Source organism: Lycorma delicatula, chromosome 5, assembly GCF_047948215.1.
Source record: "Lycorma delicatula isolate Av1 chromosome 5, ASM4794821v1, whole genome shotgun sequence".
Taxonomy (NCBI): Eukaryota; Metazoa; Arthropoda; class Insecta; order Hemiptera; family Fulgoridae; genus Lycorma; species Lycorma delicatula.
Window position 1 is genome coordinate 140,655,617 of NC_134459.1, and position 25,055 is coordinate 140,680,671.

At 32.3% G+C, this 25,055-nt stretch overlaps 1 protein-coding gene across 1 annotated transcript in view; it reads right to left on the bottom strand.

The window, feature by feature from the left end:
* LOC142325428 (phenoloxidase-activating factor 2-like) overlaps window positions 1-14,047 on the bottom strand; it is a 48,253-nt gene extending 34,206 nt beyond the window's left edge. Inside the window, exon 1 of the mRNA XM_075367193.1 lies at window positions 13,887-14,047. The gene's annotated coding sequence lies outside the window, so the exon portion shown is untranslated. The remainder of the gene's footprint in view (window positions 1-13,886) is intronic.
* Window positions 14,048-25,055: the final 11,008 nt, after the last annotated feature.

Below are 25,055 nucleotides of genomic sequence, written 5' to 3' on the forward strand. Positions count from 1 at the left end.
TTCACACAAAGGTTTGGGTATTAAAAATAATATTCTCTCCATTTTTTTCGCGTTTGTTAACTGTCGACTGTTTACTTTTCAAGCGTATTTAGACTTACTTTAACGCAATTCCGCTCAGTTTCTTAGTTTGATAATAAGTCCGCTGAATTTGATAATGAAATATTAATTCACCATTACACGCCAGATTCCAAACAGCGAGTGGAAGCAGGTGAAAGTGTGACAGAGAAAGTGAAAAACGGTTCTATAGAAAAAGTCATGGCTCCGTTTTTTGGGATTCTCGAATGTGGTGCTCATAAACACATGGAAAAAGGCAGGACTATCACCTGGGAATATTACGCTTCACTACTGAACCGACTGAATTATGCTATTCAGGTTAAACGGCAACATCTGGCAAAAAAAAGTGCTCTTTCACCACGATATTGCGCCTGCACACACATTTCAGGCTGCTGCTGCAAAAACCATGACCAAAGCGCGTCCACATGCGCCTTATTCACTGGATTTGGCTCCCAGCGATTACATCCTAAATAAATATATTAAAAGAAAGTAGGAACGAGATGATCATACAGTATCTGGAAGGACCTTAGAAGTAATCCTTTGGATTGATTTCATTATGTCTTTCGCCATCTCTCTGTAAATACTGAATTACAACATTGGGAAGAGGTAAAAAGGTTTAATCCTGTAGGTAGTAAAAGGGATTTTCATCGATGAAAATGCAAAATTTCGACCATCTTAATGGGCCTCAACATCGACAACAACGGAAAGAACTATACTGTATGTGTTCAAAAATATCTGACCTTGGTTCATAAAAATAAAAATATTTAACCTATTCAGTTCAATTGTACTCTTCAAAGTCGGTTTCTTCTGTGGTTACATACTTATCCCAAAGATGTTTCCATCGTTGGAAGTATCTTTCAAAGTAATTTTTAATGAGCATCATAAGTCTTATTGTTTCATTTTTTTTGATCCCTTTTCTGTCTTCAAATTTGTTTTTTAAGCAGAATTTTAAGCTTTGAAAAAAAACTCGCAAGAAGCCATGTCTGGTGAGAATCTCTTGGATAAGTGTTGTGATGGGCTAAAGCTTTGTCATAATAAATTTTTCAATCGCCATTTTCTCAAATCTGTGTATCTTGCGTCGAGCAGCATCTCTTAGCCGACAAATTACAGTTATTTAGTACGCTTTATAGGCCGTTTGTTCTTTAGAAGCATACTCCTGCCTGTTATTCTTGTATATTAAGGTAGTAAGCTTTGATAACAAGAAAGACTATCAGCGTGACTTTCATGCTACCGTGAAAATTCATCATGACAAATCTCCAGCATGTACATCACAACTTATCCGGAGATTCTTGGCAAAACACGGAATCCAATGACTTCAACAGACTCCTTACTCACCAGACATGATTCCTGCTATTTTTGGCTCTTTCCTAAGCTTAAAATTCTGCTTAAAGGAAAGAGATTTGAAGACAGAGAAGAGATCAAAAGAAATGCGACAAGAGGGTTTATGGTGCTCACTAAAAATGACTTTGATAAGTGCTTCCAACAATAGAAAGAATGCTGGGGTAAGTGTAATATATCAGAAGGGATCTACTTTGAAGAGAACAAGTGACTGAACTGAATACGTTAATTTTGTTGTTTTTATAAGCCAAGGTCGGATAGTTTTTCACCAGCTCTAGTATAAATTTTGGTAAATCATTTCATTGAAAATTTCGCACCGTTTTAATAATTCACATAGAAATTTTTTTCAATATACATTGAAATATATTATTTTTAAAAGCGGAAATCTTAGAAAAAATGAAAATACAAAAACTATTAGAAAGTAAAAATAGATTTTTATTTCGTAAAACTGTATTACGACTGAATTAGGAGTAGCGGTATTTATGTATCCATAAAAACGTTTAACGACAATTAAAAAAAAAATATATATATATACACGAGGGTAAGTCAATTATTAACTGCAGGTTTAGTTATATTTTTAGTATTGTCGTGTTGCGTAGATGACGCATGCCTGGTTTAATTGTTGTTATGTCTGTGCAGGTTTGATGCTGCTAGGTTAGTGTTACATTATCGCTGCCCTGCCGTTAACCATGGCTGCTGCGCTTTTTGTTTGCACCAAAGAAGAGCAACGTTCAGTGATCGGTTTTTTGTGGTCCGAAGGTGTACCAGGAGCCGAAATTCATCGAAGACTTTCGGTACAGTACGGGAACAGTGTCTTAGCGCAACGGAGTGTCTACGAATGGATTGAAAAATTCAAAAACGGTCGCACAAGTGTTGCGCACGACGAAGGAGCCGGACGACCGTTTACCGCCACAAATGGGCAAACACTGAGCGTGCACGTGACATGGTTTTCTTAGACAGACGAGTAACTATCGATGAAGTGGCACATCGTCTGCAAATTAGTCACGGTTCTGCCTACGAAATCGTCCACAACAGTCTTGGATTTCATAAAGTCTGTGCAAAATAGGTCCCAAAACAACTCACACAATTACATAAACAAACGCGCTTGGACATCTGCCAAAAACATTTGGATCGCTATGGTAACGAACGGGACATCTTAGACAGAATCATCGCTGGTGACGAAACACGGATCCATCATTACGAGCCGGAAAGTAAACGGCAGAGTAAGGAAAGGAGTTTGCAGGAAATTTGCAGGGCAAATTCGCCCTGCAAAAAAATTCAAGACCCAACCGTCCGCAGGAAAACTGATGCTTACGGTTTTTTGGGACTCACAAAACCCAGTACTGGAGCATTATGAGGAAAGGGACAAGACAATAAACAGTGCGCGTTACTGTGAGATGCTTACTGCCATGCTGAAGCCTACAATTCGAAGCAAACGCCGAGGACTGCTGTCGAAAGGTGTTGTGTTGTTGCACGACAATGCCCGTCCACGTACTACTGCCCACACTGCTGAAACGCTACAGAAACTCAATTCTGAAGTACCGGCTCATCCTCCGTATAGTCCTGATCTTTCCCCCCTTCTGACTACTACTTGATTGGTCCAGTCAAAGAGGCATTAAGGGGCCGTCGATTTACCTCGGACGAAACAGTGAAAGAAGCGGTGCATTCCTGGCTCGCGGCTCAACCGAAAATCATCAGGAAGTATCAGGCATCTTGAAGCATCAGGAAGCTTGTGCAAAGATGGACCAAGTGCGTTGAAATGCAAGGGAACTATGTTGAAAAATTATGTACATGTAAGTTTCCTATTTTTATTGCAATAAAATGTATAACTACATTGCGGATAATAATTGACTTAACCTCGTGTATATATATAATTTTTTTTAAATATATACATGTATATGTGTGAAGACAATAAACGAGTAATTATTTTCATAAAATTAATAATTTTAAAGAATAAAAAGCCGTTTTAGATATTAAATATGTGCAATTAGTAATTTTATGTTTTAAGGGACTAATTGGAAAAAACTTTCTTTTAGCTGATAGTATTAACAGATATAACGTAAGAGAATTTACCTTATTATCTTTTTAAAGTAAAAGGTTGTATGTAAATTTAAAGTAAAATTTATTAACAAAATTTACGCTATTAGGAATAATATAGTCAGTGCAATTCCACGAAATTTATTTTCTGATCCTTTCTGACTATTGGAGCAACTCTGAAATCTTTCTGCAAATAGTCCATCATCTCTTTCTTATTACCTGCCTGGTTCCCTTATCCTTAATTATTTTTTTCTCATGATATTCTATGGGTTTTCGCTAGATTTTCACCCGATTCCTGTAAAATATTAGAAGGAATTTTAGTGATATAATCCTTATTATTTATGCGGTTTCGTGAGAAAGATTATGCGTAAATTGTCTAGAGAATAGTGTTTCCTATTAGGTGGTTGTACCGAAGCTCAATGCGGGTAAAACCTACTCCTTATATAGACAAGCACTGTTTTATAAATTTCATGCAAAAAAGTTGGCGATTCTATTGGTATAATTAATTTTTTCTTTACTTGTTATTTTAGTAACACGGCAGTCACCCACCCGCTAAGTGTGTAGAATACTTAATACACAGGACTCCTTCAATAAAAAAAAGTTCGTATGAGCAAATACCTTATCTCGCTTGACTTTCTCTCTGCTATGTTTTTTCAATAAAAATTTATATCTTAAGAACGGATTGAGATAGTTTAATTAAATCTGGTGTACATGGTGAACTCGTCATCGCAAATCAGCTGATTTCAAAATCGAGGGTTCTAAGGTTTAAATCCTAGTAACAATTACTTTTATACGGATTTAAATACTAGATCATGGATACCGGTGTTCTTTGGTGGTTGGGTTTCAACTAACCACACATCTCAAGAATGGTCGACCCGAGACTGTACAAGACTACACTTCATTTACATTTCATAGATATCATCAGTTGAAGTAATATCTTACGGTGGTTCCGGAGGCTAAACAAAAAAAGAAAAAGATGTACACATACGAAACAACATCTACTATAAATAAATAAGTTTGAATATTATACCTTTGAAAATTCCAAAATGGAGGCCACTAAAAACTTTATAATCATTAATAGTTTCGTAATTATTAGTTTCATCGAATTATGTTTTATTAGGTAACATGTTAAGGCTTTTATTATGAATAAAATAAAACCTCATTTGTTCAAATCAGTTGATAAACAGCTGACATATTGCTAAAATTGTTGAAGGAATAACAAAAATTATGCAGTCTAACAATTTTGTACCTGTTTTCACTTCCTTTCCTAATTGAATTAAAAATAATTTTTACTATTTAATAGTGCAATGGAAAATACTGATAAATAATATTATATCAAATGAAAGTCGAGTACGATACGCAAAGAAATTTACAAAAAAAAAACAAGAAGTTTTGTGATGAAAAATTGAGATACTTGTATAATATATAAGTTTAGAAATTTAAAATTAATTTTTAAAGATATTCCTATGTAAAGTTAACATAATATCAGTGATAAGTTAAAAAGAGGCAAAATTGAAGCATTAAGTTGCTTCTGAAATGCGATATTAAGAATGTTGATGTACTTGAATTTCAACATAAATGTATGACAAGAATTTTTGAAATAAGCTTGTAAAATAAAAACAAGGTCAGTAGGGTAAAGTGTAGAACGTTGGTTCTCAAAGCAAGTGTAAATCGTACAACCTGTATGAGGAAAAAATATCAGTATATGTGAATTAAATAAGATTGTAGGAATTCAGTAATTATTTTTGGTAGAAAAAAATTATAGAATAATCCTATATCCGCAATTTAATAACCTTCGTTTTGATTATAACAGTTGTTTAATAATACATTTTAGATTATATACAACGCTTAATTAAAACAATAACTGAGCTCGATCGAGGAAGTTATAATTGGGAAATTCCGCGTTGTGGGAGTTATAATATTTAAATGTAAGCGATGCGATGTTGTTGCTTTTACGATAATTGATTTTCTGTTTTTAAATTTCTTAGAATACTTTTTTATTCACGGTAAGTTTATAATAGAGAATAAAAAATTGAATAAAACCACTTTATCTGCGTCCACTTGTTCGTTCACGCATCAAGAAAGAACTGAAGTACCGATTTTAATGAAATTTTCAAATAAATAACCTTTTATCTTTAAAAAAAGAATTTAATTAATTATTTTTATTTAATACAATTAAATATAAGTATTTTTAAATCTGTTAGTTTTTTAACTGTATTTTAAAAACGGTTAATTTATTTCTGTCCAAATGAACAAAAATATGAAAAAAAGGTGAAGCATAGGAAATTGTATAAAAGAAATGTGTTTTTGTATCGATTAGTTAATCGCGATTACCACTTTTCTCATGATTAATTTACCTTTTAAAGGTTCTAGCACCGGAAAATCGGAACGACGTAACGTAGCTCTCTGGTTTTTTCATTCCTGTTCAAATTAATGCATTTTATCATGAGTACGTTTAAAAATTCGCGCACTACTCATAAAATAATATTTATGAACAAAACAATTATCATCAATTAAAGGAAAATTATGAGTTTCTTAATTAAATTAATGATTTTTAATTTCCCGGCAATAAATATATAGCTGCTACAACAGCTACATCTTAATGTACATAACGAAAGACGTTGAATTTTATGGAAGGGCGAAAACCGGACGAATTGAACTGGTTTGAAAAACTGGCACACATTTTACACGATTACTTCGGGAAGAAGGTTATAATTTTGGTGGAGGTGTATGATGCTCATTATGAAATCTTATATTTGAGATCGTTTATGTATCTAGAAATAACCGTTTTTGAGAAGTTTGAGTGTACAATTATTCAAGTATAATGTTTATTTGGAAAGGGGGATTCATTTGGAAAGAGGACGTTGATGTTTTGTCAACTGGCAACAACTTTAAGGATTATCGGTTTAAGGTGATCATAAATTTTCAAATAGGATGCTTAAAAATGATTGATTCTAGAAGTCAGAAATCAATGCTTGAATTTCTTGCTTAAAATCTTTACTTTAGATAAAGTTGCGAATTCAGTCAAGAATATGTTATTTTCAAAACATTATGATTATACGCGTATCTTATATCATAAATAATAATTTATGTTTCAAAAATGAGATAGAAAGAGAATGGTTTTTTAGTCTACGTACATTGGGATTGGATCAAGGAAGTCGACAGAAGAATTAGTATGGCTGGGTCCATTTTCTTATTCGAAGACAAAAATTATAACTATGCCTATAACGAAACACATTTATTGAGATTCAGTAGCACAACAATTTTTTCGTATTTTCTTTTACTTTTAACCTGAAAATATTAGCTAAAATTTCTGCCTTTAATTATAAACACTTGTTAGAATGTTTTAAACGCTACATCCTATAGTTAGAAATATATTTAAAATCAAAACCACACCAGTAGTCTTTAAATAAGACGCAAGTAAATAAATCTAACGCTTTAAGAGGTGCAGAGATTGTAAATAAAAAAGTGTAAGAATAATAACAAATAAATTATACGAAATGTAAGGAATTAGAGAAATTAATGGCAATATTTTTTTTTGTAATATTTGGTTTGCTTGGCATTTCTCCCGCCACCACCCCATTGGGTCGCCCTAAAGCATACGACCAAATGTCTGTGCCAAACACGGCTACTGAGCTTCGAACACCCCATCAACCTAAAAATATCAAACTAAAAATATATATGACATCCATAAATTATAATTCATTTCGTCGAGACAGCAATTTGCTGCTACACCTAGGTCGCTGAATGCCAGCAAGAACTTGTCCACCATATTAAAGCGTTTGGATCCTTAATTAGCTGGCGAACAAAGCAACCGCATCAAGGAACAACATGGTCCAACAATGCGGCTCTTGTCACATTGACTCGCCGCTTGTGAGTGGCCAATTTTCCCCTTGACCTCTATTCCAGGGTGGCCCGGTCTCTGGCCCCCCAAGAACAGGGAAGTCAAACATCAGGTGTTCATTTGAATGGATCTCCCCACAGACGCAATTTTTAACCTCAAAACAAATTTCAGTACTACCACAGCCACCTTATTCACCAGATACCGCTCCGTGCGACTTTTTTCTATTTCCAAGAGTCAAAATGGCGGTCAAGGGACACCATTTTCAAAACAACACAAGTTGTCCAAAAAGCTGTGACGAGGGTCTTGGAGGATATTACAGAAGATGAGTTCCAGAAATGTTACCATCAATGGCAGAAGCGCTGGAATAAGTGTGTGCAATCAGAGGGGAACTACTTTGAAGGAGAACACATTAAACATGACTAAAACGGTAAGCAAAATTTATTTTTTATATGTCTCATTACTTTATTGTCGCACCTCGTATAGACAGTATATAAATGCATATATAAACGTTTTGATTGACGGTGGCTTTGGGGTCTGGGGAATATGAAACGCGAAGATATGTCGAAATTTTCCGGAAGTCGAATCATGATACCCATTACAGTAGGTAGCTTTCTTATGAAATCTACCTAAAATGGTCATTTAATTTTAAAATGTTTATGAAAGAAACATACAATTTACAGATAATTTATTTGGATACATTAAAGGACAACTTTCGAAAATAAGAAATTTAGGAATTAAGTTATCTATTTTTAATGGTTTTAATATTTATTTTTTTACAAATAATTTACTTTAGATCGTTATACTGATACGTTTTTCCTGTTAATACCATCAGTTATTACTTCAGAGGATAAATGAGGATGACATGTATGAGTGTAAGTGAAGTGCAGTCTTGTATAGTATCAGGTCACTATTTCTGAGATAAGTGGTTAATTGAACCAAAGAACACCGGTATCCACGATCTAATATAATAAAATTGCCTAATTGATTTTATAGCAATGGTAAATTCCTTTGATAAACAATACAATTATTTGAATGCCATCAATTTATATTATTAAAAGAAAGGTGATTTGATTTATACAACCTCATTTCTGAAGAACGAACTATTTGTAGATCGGAAAAGTTTTCTTTGATTATAATAGTATCGAGTTCATGCGATGAATAAAATGTAATAAAATTAGGCGGTTATCTTGAAATTTAAATTTATCCTCCTACCTTGATAGACGGTTATGATTGGTTATGGCTGTTGTAGTAACCTGGTTTCTTAACTCTATGTAACAACAAAATGGGATCATTTGTTGTTCGCCATATGCATTTAACGGCCATTTAAGTAATATTGCAATATATAATAATAATAATACATATATAATAATATTGCAACATATATTCAAAATATTGGTTTGCAATTTTTTTGAAGCTCACATGAGATAGTGTAAAATTAATTTATTACAAAAAAAATGAAGTAAGAAGTTTGTAGTGTTTAAAATTTTCCTTTATAAAACATTCAAAAGAAAAATAGGTTATAATGAATAAAATGTATTAAGTTTTGTTATGACTTTAAAATAGGTGGGAGAAATTAAACTTTTATCGAATTTTATGACTGTTCTTTCTTAGCATTTTAAATTAAGTAAATCTGAATTATTTTAGAAAGAAATTATGTGAAATTTTTAACATAGATGTAACAAATTAGGTTTCTAATGCTTTTTACTTTATCGGCTCAAAAGTGGTCTTCAGTTTCTGTTAAATAACTATTCACAGAAACACCAAAAAAAGTAAAATTTAGTAAATACTTTTTCATCAAAACGATCCATTTTACGGTATGTCACCTCCTGAGCGGGAGTGTACTGTTGGCTTCTTTTTAAACTATATTCCTTTACTAGGATTTGAATGTTGGAACTCTCGACTTCGAAATCAGTTGATTTGCGAAGACGCGTTCATCACTAGACCAACCCGGTGGGTCGTACTGATACTTGAAGTTCCTTTACGTTGATAGAATCTGTATTTTTAAAAAGTTAAGTCCATTTGCCTGAATTAAAATAATTTTCTTAAAATATTTATGTTCTGTGATAATAAATATTTTTTTATTAAAATTTAAACGGTAATTTAAAGATCTTTTTAAATCTGTAAAGTTTAAATTATTGCAATTTAAAATTATTTTAATTATATGAGGAAACATCACATTCACACATTAAATTACTTTTTGGAATAAGAGATTTTAGAATAAAAGAATCTAATTTTACTAGTTGTAGGATCACAGAACAAATACGTAAAGGAACGTTATAAAATTTTCGAAAGTCATTCCCGTAATCTAACAAGTGTTGATAAACATTTATCAGATTTTCCAAAATTAAAGTATTTATAGATAACATTTAATGATTTTTTTAAAAATTAAAAACGTAATTAAAAAAATGCCAAAGACGAAGAATATATAATTTCTTAAAAAGTATCAATTAAAATGGAATTATGAATAACGACTTCAGACCGCGGTTTTGAACAGTAGATGACGCTGTTCAAAACAGAAAACACTGGAGTATTTCATATTGCGGCACTGCGAAATAAAGTGTTATCTTTTCGTTTCCTCCAACCTCCCGTAAATACATGAATTAATAAAACAGAAGTCGTAACTTAAAATGATAATGGCTGACCACATGCTAGCGTATAACGAATGTTTAACAAAAAACATCAAATGAACGGTTTTTTTTTCAACCTCCGGGTCCACCGTTAGGCATGCTTCAGAGGATGAGATGACGTGTCTGAAAATGCCATGCCTGACCGGGATTCGAACCCGGGACCTCCTGATGAAAGGCCGAGACGCTACCACTTGCGCCACGGAGGCCGGCCAAATGAACGTTTAATGAGCGTATAACGAACGTTTAACAAGAACGTCTGACGTTTTTAAAATGATCGTAATCGAACGTCTAATGTTTATTGTTATTAAACAAGAATTTTTTTAAATCCCAAGTATAAAAATTTGACAGCCATGTTAAAAACAAATATATTAAAAATAGAATCGTAATGTAAAACCTTAAAAATGGACTTAGAAAAAACGCACTATTTTAAAGGGAAAAATGGTATAACCTTAACAGAATAGAAAAACAAAGTTGTATGTATGTAGAAAGAGAAAGGCATAGGTTGGTGGGTAAACTCGATAAAAGTTTTGGAATGCAACACCTAAAGACATTATAGAATTGTACGTCCAAAGAGATTACCAATTTTGAGAGAATCTAGTTATAAATTGCGAATGTTTTAAAATAGTCTCCAGAAAAATTTAAATTTCATTTAATTACCAAATTGGTATTAAAAGAATTCTGCTTACCGTGCCAATAATATTAATTTTTCTTTATTTTTTTTTACACACACACACACACACACACACATTAACTATCTTACTAAAACAAAAATTTCTGTTTAATAGAACACAGTCTGTTAAATCATTGTTTGGAGTCTACAAATACGAATCGTGTTTATTAACGTTTAGTAAATTAAGCGCTATATTCCAAGCACTATATTTTCGAAATGCTACTGTTGCTAATAACAATTAGTTGATAATAATATCCATCCACCTCTATCAAACCAGAGACTGTAGTTAGATGTAACTCAACACAGTACTTCGACATAATAGAAAGGACTTTATTATGCTTCCATTGCCATTTTTTATAAATGACTAAACATTTTAAAAGACCTTCTGACCAATTTATTTGAAACATAATTAAACAATTTCTTTTACACAATCAGTATTAGTTCTGTCGATGACCTTTTTCATTTCGATAATCATAGTTATTTTTAAAAATATGATTTTCTAAAACTTTGTTTAAATAATATGTGCACAAATGATTTTTTAACGTCATTTAAATTGTTATTTTCTTGTACCTTCACATACTTTCTTTATTATTTTTTCACATTTATATAAATGTTTAACCTCTCTTTTTATTTGTAATAATTATGGTATTTTAAGGTTTTACCTTGAACCTTCCAGGTAAATCCTTTTTCTTTATTCCGAGAATAGCACACGTAATCATTCCTAACGTGATCTATGTATAATTATGTACTAATATGAATAATTATATTTATTTATAACATTTTTTTATTTATTATTTTTTCTAAGACCCACAGATATTTTAAGCGTGTTCACTATATTTGACAGCTAAATTATAAATTAAATTTTAATAGTATGTTAATTATGAATTAAACATTACGTTTGCCCATATTTATAATCCCTATACGCGATTTCACAAAATTATTAAAAAGGAAAATCAGTTTTTGAAAATTTAAAATGCTTTAAATTTTCCAAGTATTGAGCAGATTTTAATCAAATAATTCAGCAAATAATCAGATATTACAGTCCGTTCAAAAGAAAAACTCTGATGTGGACACCACATGACTTCCTTGTACGCCTATTAAATTATATACACACATTTTTTTTTAAATGAAAAAGTACATAAAATTTTATTTCATTAATAGCCTTTGATATTTTTTCATAGTTTTTTTTTTTTATAGTTGTTATTGAATTATTATTTATCGTAAAATTTTATTTACAATCTGAGGTTAAATTTTTCACGATTACAATACTTCTTTACTTCGTACAAGGAAGTAAAAATCACACACACACATACATACATATATATATATCAGTGAAAAAAAAATTATTCTATATGATAGAAAAACATATATAAAGTTATAAATAAATACTTACGTAGAAAATATCTAAGAAACTTATCAGAATACCTAAATAACTTTCCGTTAAATTTGATTATTTAAAAAATGTCAAGTTAGATCCGTGTTTTGTTTATTATAAAATTATACTGCAGTTTTGTATCAGATATGAGCCAAAAACCTAGTTTACAATGATCTTTAATGTACATTAAGTACCCCTAAATGTAAGGTTCAAATGTTCGTTTGAGAGAATTTAACAGGATGTCTATCTAAGACAAGTTTATTTTATGAAAAATAAAGATTAACCAAACTTTGAATTTGGAAAAGAATTGAACATATTTTTTTATTTCTTAATGCAATTTTTAAATTGATCTTATTGTTTTCCTTAATTAAAATAATTAAGAAAAAATGTACATACACAAAGATATTAAATCTACCTTTATAAAAATAAGGAAAGCAAACTTAAAGAAAGGACGTAAACAGAAAACTACTGAACGTAAACGAACTCTCTTTTGAATGCAAAAATGTGTATTATTTTTATTCTCTTGTAAAAAGTAAGGAAGTATTGTGATGGCGAAAAATTTCGGTTTCCAGATTTTAACGGAAATATCCATTTTGACGATCCCTGAATCCCACTAGTTTCGGTGTGACGTCTGTATGTACGTATGTATCTCGCATAATTCAAAAACGATTAGTAGTAGGATGTTGAAATTTTTAATTTAGGATTGTTGTAATATCTAGTTGTGCACCTCACCTTTTGATTGCAATCGACTGAACCAAAAGTGTCCACAAAAGCTCGAAATCTAAAAAAAATCTGAATGCTGTTGCACTTTTTCTTAACCGCAGTAATAAACCTTCATTGGGAGCGTTTTAACGATTTATCATAAGGTGTATTTATTTTCAGTAGTTCCAGAATTATAGCCAAATAAAATTTTAATTAATGAAATATTTGGCACATAGGCTAATGAAAGGAAGGCACATCGGTTCGAATCAGACTTCATCTCCTTTTTTTAAATTTAAATATATCGATTTATTAATAATTATTAACCTCGGATTATAAACAAAATTTACGATAAATAATAATTTAATAACAACGATAAAAAAAAATATGAAAAAATATTTGAAGTTATTAATGAAATAAAATTTTATGTACTTTTCATCTAAAAAAAAATGTGTATATGTAATTTAATAGGGGTACAAGGAAGTCATGTGGTGTCCACAACAGATATTTAAAACTAATATTTCTTTTAATTTTTACGTAACAAAACAATGTATATTAAATAATATCAAATTACGCATCATTATGCTATAATAATTCAGCAAAAATATTAAAAACAAAGAAAATATTTGAATCATTTATATAGACAATCTAATATTTTGTGTAACAAAATTTTCCAGTAAGTTATATAAAAAAAAAAAATATTACTAGAGAACCACTAATTATAAATTTTTTATTATAATTTCCTCTACAAATTATAAAAAAAGAAATATTAAAATCGATAAATTAGAGTAAATTAAGATGTGAATATAAAAGATATATTTAAGATTAAAATTAAAAATCATTTCTTTTTTAAAATCGATTAAAAATAAAGGAAAATTATATAACTGTAAAAAACATTTTTTTTAGATAAATATTTTAAAATTGCCTGCAGGTCTTATTTTCTTCTTTTTTTAAATTCAATGTTATAATTTTAATAATAAAATACTTGTCGAATCTATCATCCGCTTTCATTTGATGTTAGCTTAAAGTTTTCTTTTAATGACAGAATTAAATACGTTCATAAAGAAAAAGAAGTCTGAAGTTGTTATTAATTGTAAAACAGAAAATTATCGATTCCATTTATTATATAGATTCAAAATAAATATCAAAACCAAATTTGTACATTTTTTCTTAAATTAAAAAAATACGGTGAAAACAAAGCGAAAAAAATTGTAGCAAATTTTTTTAAAAAATTCTACGTACCTCTGTATTGCTATTTTCGTTGACAGTTCATCAGTTTAGGTTAGACTATAAAGACTGAACGAAGTATAGAATAATAATAAGAGAAGGTATTCGGTTAAATGTAGAAGTAATATTAACAATAGTAGTAGTAATAATAATAATGGATGGAAGCTCGAATATAACTACGCGAACGCAACACGTTGTTGTAACCGCAAACAGTTGATGACGTCAAAAGTTCCAGGAAAACCGACCAACTTCCAAGGCAAGAGACGAGTTTAACCTTCACCCTGAGAAGTCGAAGAAAAAGATAGAGATAGAAAAAGAACGTGATGAAGATAGCGAATAAAAGAGGAAAATAGGTAAATTTTAAAGAGCGAGTACGATGGAAGATATTTAATGAAACATAACTTGACCATCAAGTACAAAGCGACTCAACTCGGTTGTTCAAGTAACAAATCAGAAACGAGTATTTTTATTTACAAAGATGATGATGATCAATCTGCGCTCTAGACGTATAAATAAAACTAATAATAATAAAGGTAAATTACTATAATTCATTAAATTTATTGCTCGTTTGACTGCTCTCTGTGACTCTACTCATAATTTAGTATTATTTTAAGAGGATAAAAATAACAATACAGAATAAAGTTTTATTATTTCCCATAAGCTTAGAATTAGTTTGCAATTTTGTTAACTTTTGCTTACGCCATATTTATTATCGGTATAATACATTCAATTAGCAGCCATCATTATCGATAAATTACAAAGCGTATTCATTATCATCCTTGAGTAAATTTACCTATTTATTTGTAATTCTAAACTGAATAAATGCTATAATTTATTCTGCATTTAAATGTAACACAAACGTTTATATTTAAATATTTTCGTACGTATGCGTTCATGTTTCAAATCTACTTTAATTTCTGGATAACAAATTCAATACTTTGTACAATAGATTCATGAAAAAAAAACAAGGAAACGATCTATTGTAATTTTGTATTTTAGTAGAAAAGTACGTTAAAATTAGTTACAGAACAATTTTGGTTAAAATCCACCTTGAATTTCCTCCTTCCCAGTAATCAGCCTTTTAAGGTACGATCATAATTAATTATCATTACAACAGATAATACAAACGCAACCGTTTTAATCTCATCGACACAATAATATCAGCGGTCAGTTACCCTCAAAGAACAAAGACACCAAATACCAAACAAAGTTACTCTGAATAGATCAAGCGGCCATCTGACCGAAATTCATTCAGGAAGACGGGATTAAGGGTAACAGAAACAAAACGATAATGAGAAAAGGATTACTTATCCACAGAGGGATCACGAAATGATGTGAACAGATCCATAAGTAAGACTCTTTAAAAACCCTCTAAGTAGCAGTAGGGCTCCCATTCACAATTCTTGGAGCAATCAGAACATTTTTACCCGAGGTAGATTAACCGTATAAATTCAATTTTTTTTCTTACATATATTAGAGCCACGCGAAAATTGGCTCAGGTTTTCTAAAGGAAAAGTTTCACCCATCTCAGAACTGTTATGTGTAGAAGCATCCGGCTGGATTATGAACCATTCGAGTAGAAACTCGCTGGAAAATAACGCAGCAACTTACAAATGAAAGTCCGACAAACCAGTCTGACAAGTAATCAAATTTAGAATATTAAACGCAGGATTATTTTTTTTTTCTTTTATAATTTATATAGTAGAGATTCATTTGATAAAAAAGTTTAGTAAATAGAATTGAAGAAATATAATTAAAAAATTTTTCATTTTAGACCATTTCAAAAATATCAAAATGAGTTCCCGTTCCCTTCTTTCAGAAGTAGTGTTCATAATTTACTACATTGAGAACCATTAAAAAAAAGATTTCATGGGAGGAAATTTAAAAGAAAGTACAATTTAAAAAAACCGGCAGAGTTGCATAACATTCCCGGTTTTGCCTTTGATAAATTTTTATTTCAATACGCCACAATATTTTTAAAAAACAATATTTTATTATACAATACTTAAAAGTAAAAGTCTGAAAAAGATAAAATTATTCAGTAAACCATTTGGGTTCGATTTAATCCCCTTTGATCAAATGAAACCGTTTTATTTGAACATTATGAAATATAAAATAAAATAGAAAAAAAACCTTAGTAAAAAATGTTGGGTTTAGTTGATCACTTGATCCCACTCGATCGAATGACGTTTTAACCGTCAAAATTATATTGTATTTACAACACAACTGCTAAAATATAGAATCGAAATTTTGATAAAAATATTCGGGTCCCATTTGACCGCTTTGCACAATTTCATATAACATTTTTAATAACAGTTGGGAATATTACAAAAATAAAAAGTATTACAAATTATAAAAAAACGTTCCCACGTTGTTTACATTAATATCAGATACCAGCAGGATTCTCAATTTTTAAAGTTTACGAACTTGATATTTTTAGAACGGGTTGTATTCAGCTCTCAATAAGTAAACGTTAATTTAATGGAAAAATTATTAACTTCATTAATTTGGAAAATTTGGTGAGATATTATTATCCAACAAGGTTAAAAAAAATTCCAGTTTACTAAAAAAACTTTGATATCTCTTTGTCCGATGGGGTCGACAATCAGGCCAAAGCTAATTAATTAGAATGGCCCCATAGGCGGCTCCGGCATGTGAATTGTCCATATCTACCCCCCTCCTAACCTAATAGAATTAAAGATCTATTTACTTACACCGCAAAAAAATTTCATATTGACGAAATTGTTTTGGTTTGTCTCCTAGTCATGATAGATCAGATAAATTCTATGCATTAATTTTCAGATAATACAAGTTTTAAAAATTCGATAATTATACATGGGTCGAGGAAAACCTTGAGAATTGGTCGTTAGCGATTTTTCGTCAATATATGTCGCTGCATACACAATTTCGAAAATTAATTTTAAAAACCGGTATTCAATCATTAAGTATCGGGGTGCGGCAGTCGAGAAACTGCTACATATCCCACAAAGCAGTGCACACGATATTCTGAGCAAGCGGATGCGTATGAAATGCGTTGCTTGTCGTCATGTTCCGTGGCTCTTAACGTCTGAGCAAACGGAGTATTGCTATCTGTTTGAAGAATTCTCGACTCGCTACAAAAACGTCAGAACACGTTTTTTTTGCATAATGTGATAACCACTGACCAGTCATAGATGTTCTATTACGACCCTGAGATGAAACAACAAAGTTCCCGATGGAAATCAACTTCTTCAAAGCTGCATGCTTTCGCTTAAATCTCCTCTAGTACATCGATATGCTAAACAGAATGCTGACTCGCTTCACAAAATATTGAAGATCTTCTGTTACATTACGGTAATGCGCGTCCCCATGTTGCTCAGATAATCTGTGAATGAAAAAATAATCAAAAGGTTTCTCACTAAACATCTTAGATCTAGCTCCTTGCAACTTCTGGCCGTTCCCAGAGATGAAAAAGGAGAAAATTTTGAGGCGAATCTAGAGCCATAAAAGCCAAGAAGGCGAAATGCAACGTGCTTTCGAAAGATAGCCTTAATTTCGTGTTTGAAAAGCAGATCGAGCGCTGGAAGCAGTGTGTTGCACTTTAAGAATGATTATTTTGAAAAGGAACTTGTAAACGTAAATTCAAAATAAAGTTTTTTTACGAACTATAGCTGTTGCTCATTACTTTTTGGACCGCCCTCGTATTATAAAATCGGCTAGAGTTCAGAATAAAGTATTTTTTGTTTGCACAAACCTAGTAAAGTGTAGAAAAAATTTACAAATATAACTAATGATAATAACAACAAAAATATACGTTTTAAAGTATTCCATATTTTACTTGAATTATCCTCGCATTTAAGATTGACTCGCCTGTAATTTTATTTTGAGAAATCGATTTAATATACTTAATCCGTTTAATAGCCTAAAAATCGTTCAAAATGTAACAGTCAAATTTTATCTTCGAGACCCCGGTAATTTTTATGTTAAAAATCGCCTACATTTCAATCAGGAGTTAAACAAATTAATCGTAAAAGCTTAATTTTTAATATCAATTCGACCGAACTTTCGTGATTTATGAACAAAATGGAATGATAATTTTCAATATTTGTATTAAGCCCGAAATGATATTCTATAAAAAAGACATCTTCAGTTAAATATAAATTAAATATATTCAGTACGTACAATAGAGAAATCGGCTAGTTAATATAATCATTGAATAAATAAATTAAATCAACAACGAAATAATAATCAAACATTCAATAAAAATACGACTATTTAAAAATGTCTATTCTAAAAATAAAATAAACTGATTAATTGTGTCCATTTTTAAAACATTTATACTTATTACGCATGTATACAATTCATCGTAAGTGTTTAGCAATTAAGATTAATATGCTAAATGTTCTTAGAAATATAAGCAAGTATTTCACACATCATTCTAAATAATTATCATGTTAAGGATAATATAAAATAATATTTTTCATAAGAATTTACCACGGCAGTCTACTATATAACATGCTCAATAACTCTTGATCTTAGCGTAAGCAGCCGGTTTTGGGAAATTCAGTCTTTTAATAAACATCTAAATGTTAAAAAGGAATATAGTGGAAGCCCCATTTACGAATCATTTATTGATAATGTACGCTTCAATGGAGTAAAGAAACGTATTATTCTGCCCAGACCATCGTACAAGACCTCGGTAGTTTTTCTTAAGCTCTGCGTAGCAGCTGCCTATAAAATAGGTAAACATAGGAGGGTTTATGAACCTATGGGTAATATATCCTCTTGAAGGACAAATAATTTGCTCTCTTTCCTTTAGCCACCGAACAGAAAATTTAATCTCACGAATCGGTTAAAACTTTTATCAAATAATACTGATAGAATATAATGGATTTATAGATCCCAGAATCCTCGACACGGATTTTTTTCTTTTTTTCTGTTTAGCCTATGGAACCACCGTAAGGTATTACTTCAGAGGATTATACGTGTGAATGTAAATGACGTGTAGTCTTGAACAGTCTCAGGTTGACCATTCATGAGATGTGTAGTTAATTGAAACCCAACCATCAAAGAACACCGGTATCCAGATCTACTATTAAATTCCATACGAGGGACGATCAGAAAGTAAGTTGCACCCCCTGTATGAAACAAACACATATTTGTAAGACAATTTTTTTTTTATTGAACAAAAACTACATATTTTTATCTATTTTTCGACATAATCATCAAGTTTTTCAGTTCCACTCTCATAAAAATTTCGTCCAATTTCCTTCAACCATTTAAGGACCGCTTCCTTCAGTTCATTATTAGCGAAACGATCTCCTACCAGGTCTCGCTTGAGAGGATCAAACAGGTGATAGTCGCAAGGTGCTAGGTAAGCGCTATAAGGCGGAAGAGACCACACTTCCCGTTTGAATTTTTGCATAACTCCTTGAGCTGAATGAGGAGTAGCATTGTCGCGAAGAAAAGCAACCTCATCGCTCAGTCTTCCGGGTCTTCGATCTTTAATGGCTTTATGCAATTTTTTTAAAGTCTCACAGTAAGATTCTCATTGATTGTTGTTCCTCGGGGCATAAATTCACTGTAAACAACTCCCTCAGAACCGAAAAAGACTGTCCTTTTGAACATGTGAGGCTGCTTTCACTTTTTTTTGGCTGCAGTGAATTTTTGTCTCTCCGTCCATGTGATGCTCGTTTAGACTCAGGAGTGTAATGAACACCCAACTCTCTCATCCCCTGTGATGATTCGTTTCAAAAACTGTGGACCAGTCCTGGAATAACTTTGAAGAAAAAAAAGAGCAAAACGTTGGATGTTTGTGGTTGTCGGTCAACAGATGTGGCACCCATCGTGCACACATCTTACGGTAACCAAGCTGATCGTGAACAATCGCAAACAAACCGCCATAACTGATGTTAAATTCACTCGCAATCTCTCTAATTTTAATGCGCCGGTCACTAAAGATCATTTCATTCACGCGTTCCGCATTACCCGTCGTGTTTGCAGTTGAAGGAAGCCCACACGCAGTTCGTCACTCACATTTGTTTTTCCGTTTCTGAATATTTGGCACCTTTTGTGATCATGGGGCGTGACACTGTATTCTCATGTATACCTCAACAACTTGGCGATGAATTTCACAACAATTGTAATTTTTTGCCCACAAAAATCGGACTGCTGAATACAGTTCTAATCTGGACGAACCCCTAGAGGGCACGGCATATTGACGTCACTACACACGTACTGAATTGCTGCTGGGGAGCGTGAAGACAACACAACCAGTACTGCCACTACAATACAAAACATTAATATATACCTTTCAATTCAGGAACACACCAAGGGTGTAACTTCTTTTTTAATCCACCTGTTGTAAAAGTAACTGCTTTTACTAGGATTTGAACCTTAGAACTTCGACTTCAAAATCAACTGATTTGTAATAACGAATTCACCACTAGACAACCCAGTGGGTTTCAGCACAGGGGTCTAGCAGAATCTCATCTACATTCACAGAATCAATGTATGGGTAGAAGAGCTAAAGAAAAATTACTAAAGGATGGCTGATGAAAAAGTTGATCTACCTAGAGAGATAGTTTACAATCTTGCCTAAAATCCAGTCTTAAACTCGCACGTCTTGATCTAACAGCCTTTACGTTGCTACCAAGCCCTTTTTAGTGAATAATGTTATACTTAATTGAAGAGAAAAAGTATTAGATGTTTTATAACATGGCAAATTCTCTTAGGATGATTAAATTGATTTAGTTTGCAACAAAATCAAACTGTATTATTTTGCTTTGAAGTGCCTTAACAAAATGTACTTAGGCTGTCTCAAAAAGGCTGAATAAGTTTTCAAGAAACAAAAATTGGTTGGCAGATTATTTTGCTGTCATAAAACCAATCGCTATTTTATTTAGAAAATCAAAAATTTTAATTTATGTTTGCAAAACATAAATGTCAATTGTTCTTTAAAAAATAGCAATACCTATTTCTGTCAAACCAGACAACATAAATGTTTTGGTGCAAACTCAGCTTATGAGAAAGGGCTATTGAGTTTCCATTGGCATTTTCAATAAATTACCAAACCCATTCAAAATTTTTCCCAGGAATTCATTTAAAATAAAATTAAAAGATTTTCTTTTACATTAACATTGTAAAATTTATTTTAAAATAATAGTAAATTAAATTAAAAAATATATACACATTTATAAAAAAAACCTAATTACTGCCATAGCATTCAACATGTTTAAGTAAATCTTCTGTTCAACATAATTGAGTGCTCATATTTCACAGTTTGTTTTGCACATATTTCACAGTCGACGACAACATCAATTCTCCTATTTCTTTTATAACGTAATAAGCTCACCGGTAATCAAAGATACAACAATGCAGTGTGTACATCACTAGCGTGGCCATGAACGACACAGGTTTGCCAACCTTAAGGAGAGAAATTTCCCAGCGATCTTTAGTTTAGAAATATCCCTAGTATAAAACCACTATAGCTGATCTCATTTATGGATTGATTGTTAACATAAATATAATACAGTAACTCCATTTTCAGGTTTATTTATACCTACTATCTTATATTAATTATTTGGGAAGTTATTTTTGTCTATTTTTCACATAACAACTGAAATGCCAACAGATGATTTTTTATTGGAATTATTCTTTTTTCCTTCTATAAATAGTTTTATCTTAATCCTGTGGCAATCTATTTCAGCTATATATCACCGTCAAGGCCTATTTACAACTGGCCTAAATGGTGACTTACACTGTAATGAAAAAAAGGATTATCATAGGAACAAAGTAAACTGTAAAACAAAGATGGTTTACAGTATAAGGACACGCAAAATGTAGGATGAGTCGTGGAGTAAGTAGTACTTCAGAATAAAAGAAATGAATTAAGAATAAGCATAAAAAAAGAGATCAAAACACAGATTATTAAAATTAAATACTGTTGGGTGGTATAGAAATATAAAAAGCAGGAGATTACGCAAACGCCAACTACAGATGAAAACAGCATAAGCAGTCCTGAACGTTGATTAAGCTTCATCTGCTGCCTGGAATGAGACCACTTCATGTGTCCGTAGCTGTGCTGCAACTGTACTAGGGATTATAAAACAACCTGACCAGTGTTACATCAACAAGCAGATCTGTTAGTGGAACGAAAATATACAAAGGCCATTAAAGTGAAAAACAGTGCATACAAAGCATGGCTAAGATCATGAGACTGACTACTAGCAGTTAGGGAGTTGAAATTAACTGCATAATGAGCTGTTGCAACTGCAAAATCTGCACATTATAAACACTAACATGAGTTGGACATGTCAACTAGTGTAATACGAGGGTTATTTTTTTTCAAGGTCCGATTGGTCACGAAATTAAAACCACAGTGAAAATAAAAAATTTTTTATTTGTAACAAGTACTTATATAGTTACGCTATTTCTCTACATAGTCACCACTCCGATTTAGACATTTATCGTAGCGTGATACCAACTTTCCAATACCCTCGTCATAGAATGGAGCTGCCTGTGTTTTAAGCCATGTTTCTACGCTGGTCTGCAGCTCGATGTCTGTGCCAAAATCTTGTCCTCCTTGCCAGCGTTTCATGTGAGCAAAGAGGTGAAAATCGGATGGAGCCAAGTCCGGGCTGTATGGTGGGTGATCAAACAGTTCTCAACGAAAACGCTGCAGGAGCTTCTTTGTTACAGCTGCAGTGTGCGGCCGAGCATTGTCATGGAGAAAGACAATGCGTGATGACAACATTCCTCTCTGCTTATTCTGAATTGCCCTTCGTAGACGTTGAAGAGTCACGCATTCTTTGTTACAGCTGCAGTGTGCGGCCGAGCATTGTCATGGAGAAAGACAATGCGTGATGACAACATTCCTCTCTGCTTATTCTGAATTGCCCTTCGTAGACGTTGAAGAGTCACGCAGTATGAGGCTGCAGTAATGGTCGTGCCACGTTCCATGAATTCCACCAAGAGAACTCCATTCTGGTCCCAGAACACAGTAGCCATACACTTTCTGTTGGAGAAGGTTCGCTTGAACTTCTTTGGTTTACTGGGAGAATGAGAATGCATCCACTGTTTGGATTGTTCGTTTGTTTCTTCAGTTTTGAAATGGACCCATGCCTCATCCCCTGTGGTAATTTTGTTCAAAAAATTTTCTCCTTCATTGTGATAGCGCTGGAAAAACGTTAGGGAGGTTTCCATTCTCATTGTTTTGTGATGGTCAGACAGCATCTTGGGAACCCATCTCGCACACAGTTTGCGATACTAAAGTCTCTCACTCACAATGGTGTAGAGAGCTGACCTTGAAATTTCAGGAAACAAATCACTAGATACAGAAATTGTGAAACGACAATTTTCTCGAATTGCCTCATCCACTCACTCAACGAGATCATCAGTTGACATTCGCTTCCTTCCCTGACTGCCTGCATCATGAACATCTGTATGTCCTGCTTTAAAGTTCCTGCACCATTGTCGCACTTTTCTGTCACTCACTGAAGTTTTACCATACACATTCATCGATGAATTTCAGCTGCATTACACCCCCCAGCCTGAAGAAATCGAATTACCGCACGCACTTCACACTTGGCAAGAGATGCTATTGTTGTAGACATGTTTACTTGCTAGCTGCGTGTTCAGAACTAAATGAAGTGACGCGGCGTGATTGAAGGCCATACTAGAGACGCTGCGCAATACATATGCACAAAGGTTCATCTGATTTTTGGGCAGGATTTTATTTCGCGATAGATCAGACCTTGAAAAAAATAACCTTCGTATCTACCAGCTGGCTGCCTCATGGCATCACTCAGCCCAAGACACTGGTCATGTGATGCAGGTCAAGGATAATAACCAACAGCTGCTTCAAAACCGGGTAGACATTTTCAATTGTTAAAGATCTACTACAGAAAACAAGCAATGAAGAATATCCACATCCACCAATCCTTACAGCCGGCGTGGTCCATGGACCAGCACCTCAAATCACCAACCAGGAAGTCTGTACTGTTATTAACAAAATGAAAACTGGCAAAGCACCAGAACCAGATGATAACCCTGCTGAAATGTGGAAACTATTGGGAGAGAAAGTTACAGAAATTCTAGCCAGTTTGTTTAACTTTTAATTCCAGTTCTGCATAATTTTTGCCACGTTGTTACATGAAGTACCATCAAAATGGAAAACAAGCATCACCGTACCAATTTGGAAAGCCAAAGGTGATGTCAATGTCTGCACAAACTGCAACCCAATTTGATTGTTATGTGATCCACTGGTAAACTCATCATCGTAAATCAGCTGATTTTGAAATTGAGAGTTCTAAGGTTCAAATCCTAGTAAAGAAAGTTGCTTTAATACGGATTTGGAAATTAAACTGTGAATACTGGCTTTTTTAGTGGATGGGATTCAATTCTCATGTGTCAGGAATGGTCAACCTGAGTCTGTTCAAGACTACACATTTACCAGTACATTTTACATTTACATGCCAGAATGTATACAGATGCCTTGGCATCACTGCAGAGTACTGTTGACATCATGTACTCTGTAACCTAATATACATATATATATATATATATATATATATATATATATATATTTTTTTTAGAAATCAATTTAATTTTATTCTTATGTACATAAGTAAACAATAAATAAAAATGCTGCCAGCATGATAAAAAAATTTTTACAAGAAATACAAAAGGGAAACGAACTTGCATCATGATAAAAATAAGAAATAAAAAATGAATATATATATATATATATATGATATCTTGTACATAAATATTTCACTTTCAAGTTTCCTTGAAAATTCACATGAAAATACTCGGAATACATGATAATAAATGGCATCAGACTACAAATCATAACACACTTATAGCAATACAATAATTACAATTAACAATAAACAAATGAAAAAAATCTTCAAATCATTTAACTTTTCATTTAAATAATCTTACTTCAATTACCTGGAAGATATTTAGTTCCAAGTATCAGAGAAATTTCCTCTATAAAATACAAATTTAAAAAAAAATCATCAGAATCAGCACAACTGTTGTGAGAAATACTTGGATCACCTAAAAAATCAACATATGATTACCTAAAAAAAACATATGGTGAAACTGAAAACCTTTTCCTATGTTTAAGTTGACTGAGGTTTCTTTATATATGAAGCAATACATAAAAAATATTTAGAAAATACACTAAAAGAAGGCATAAAA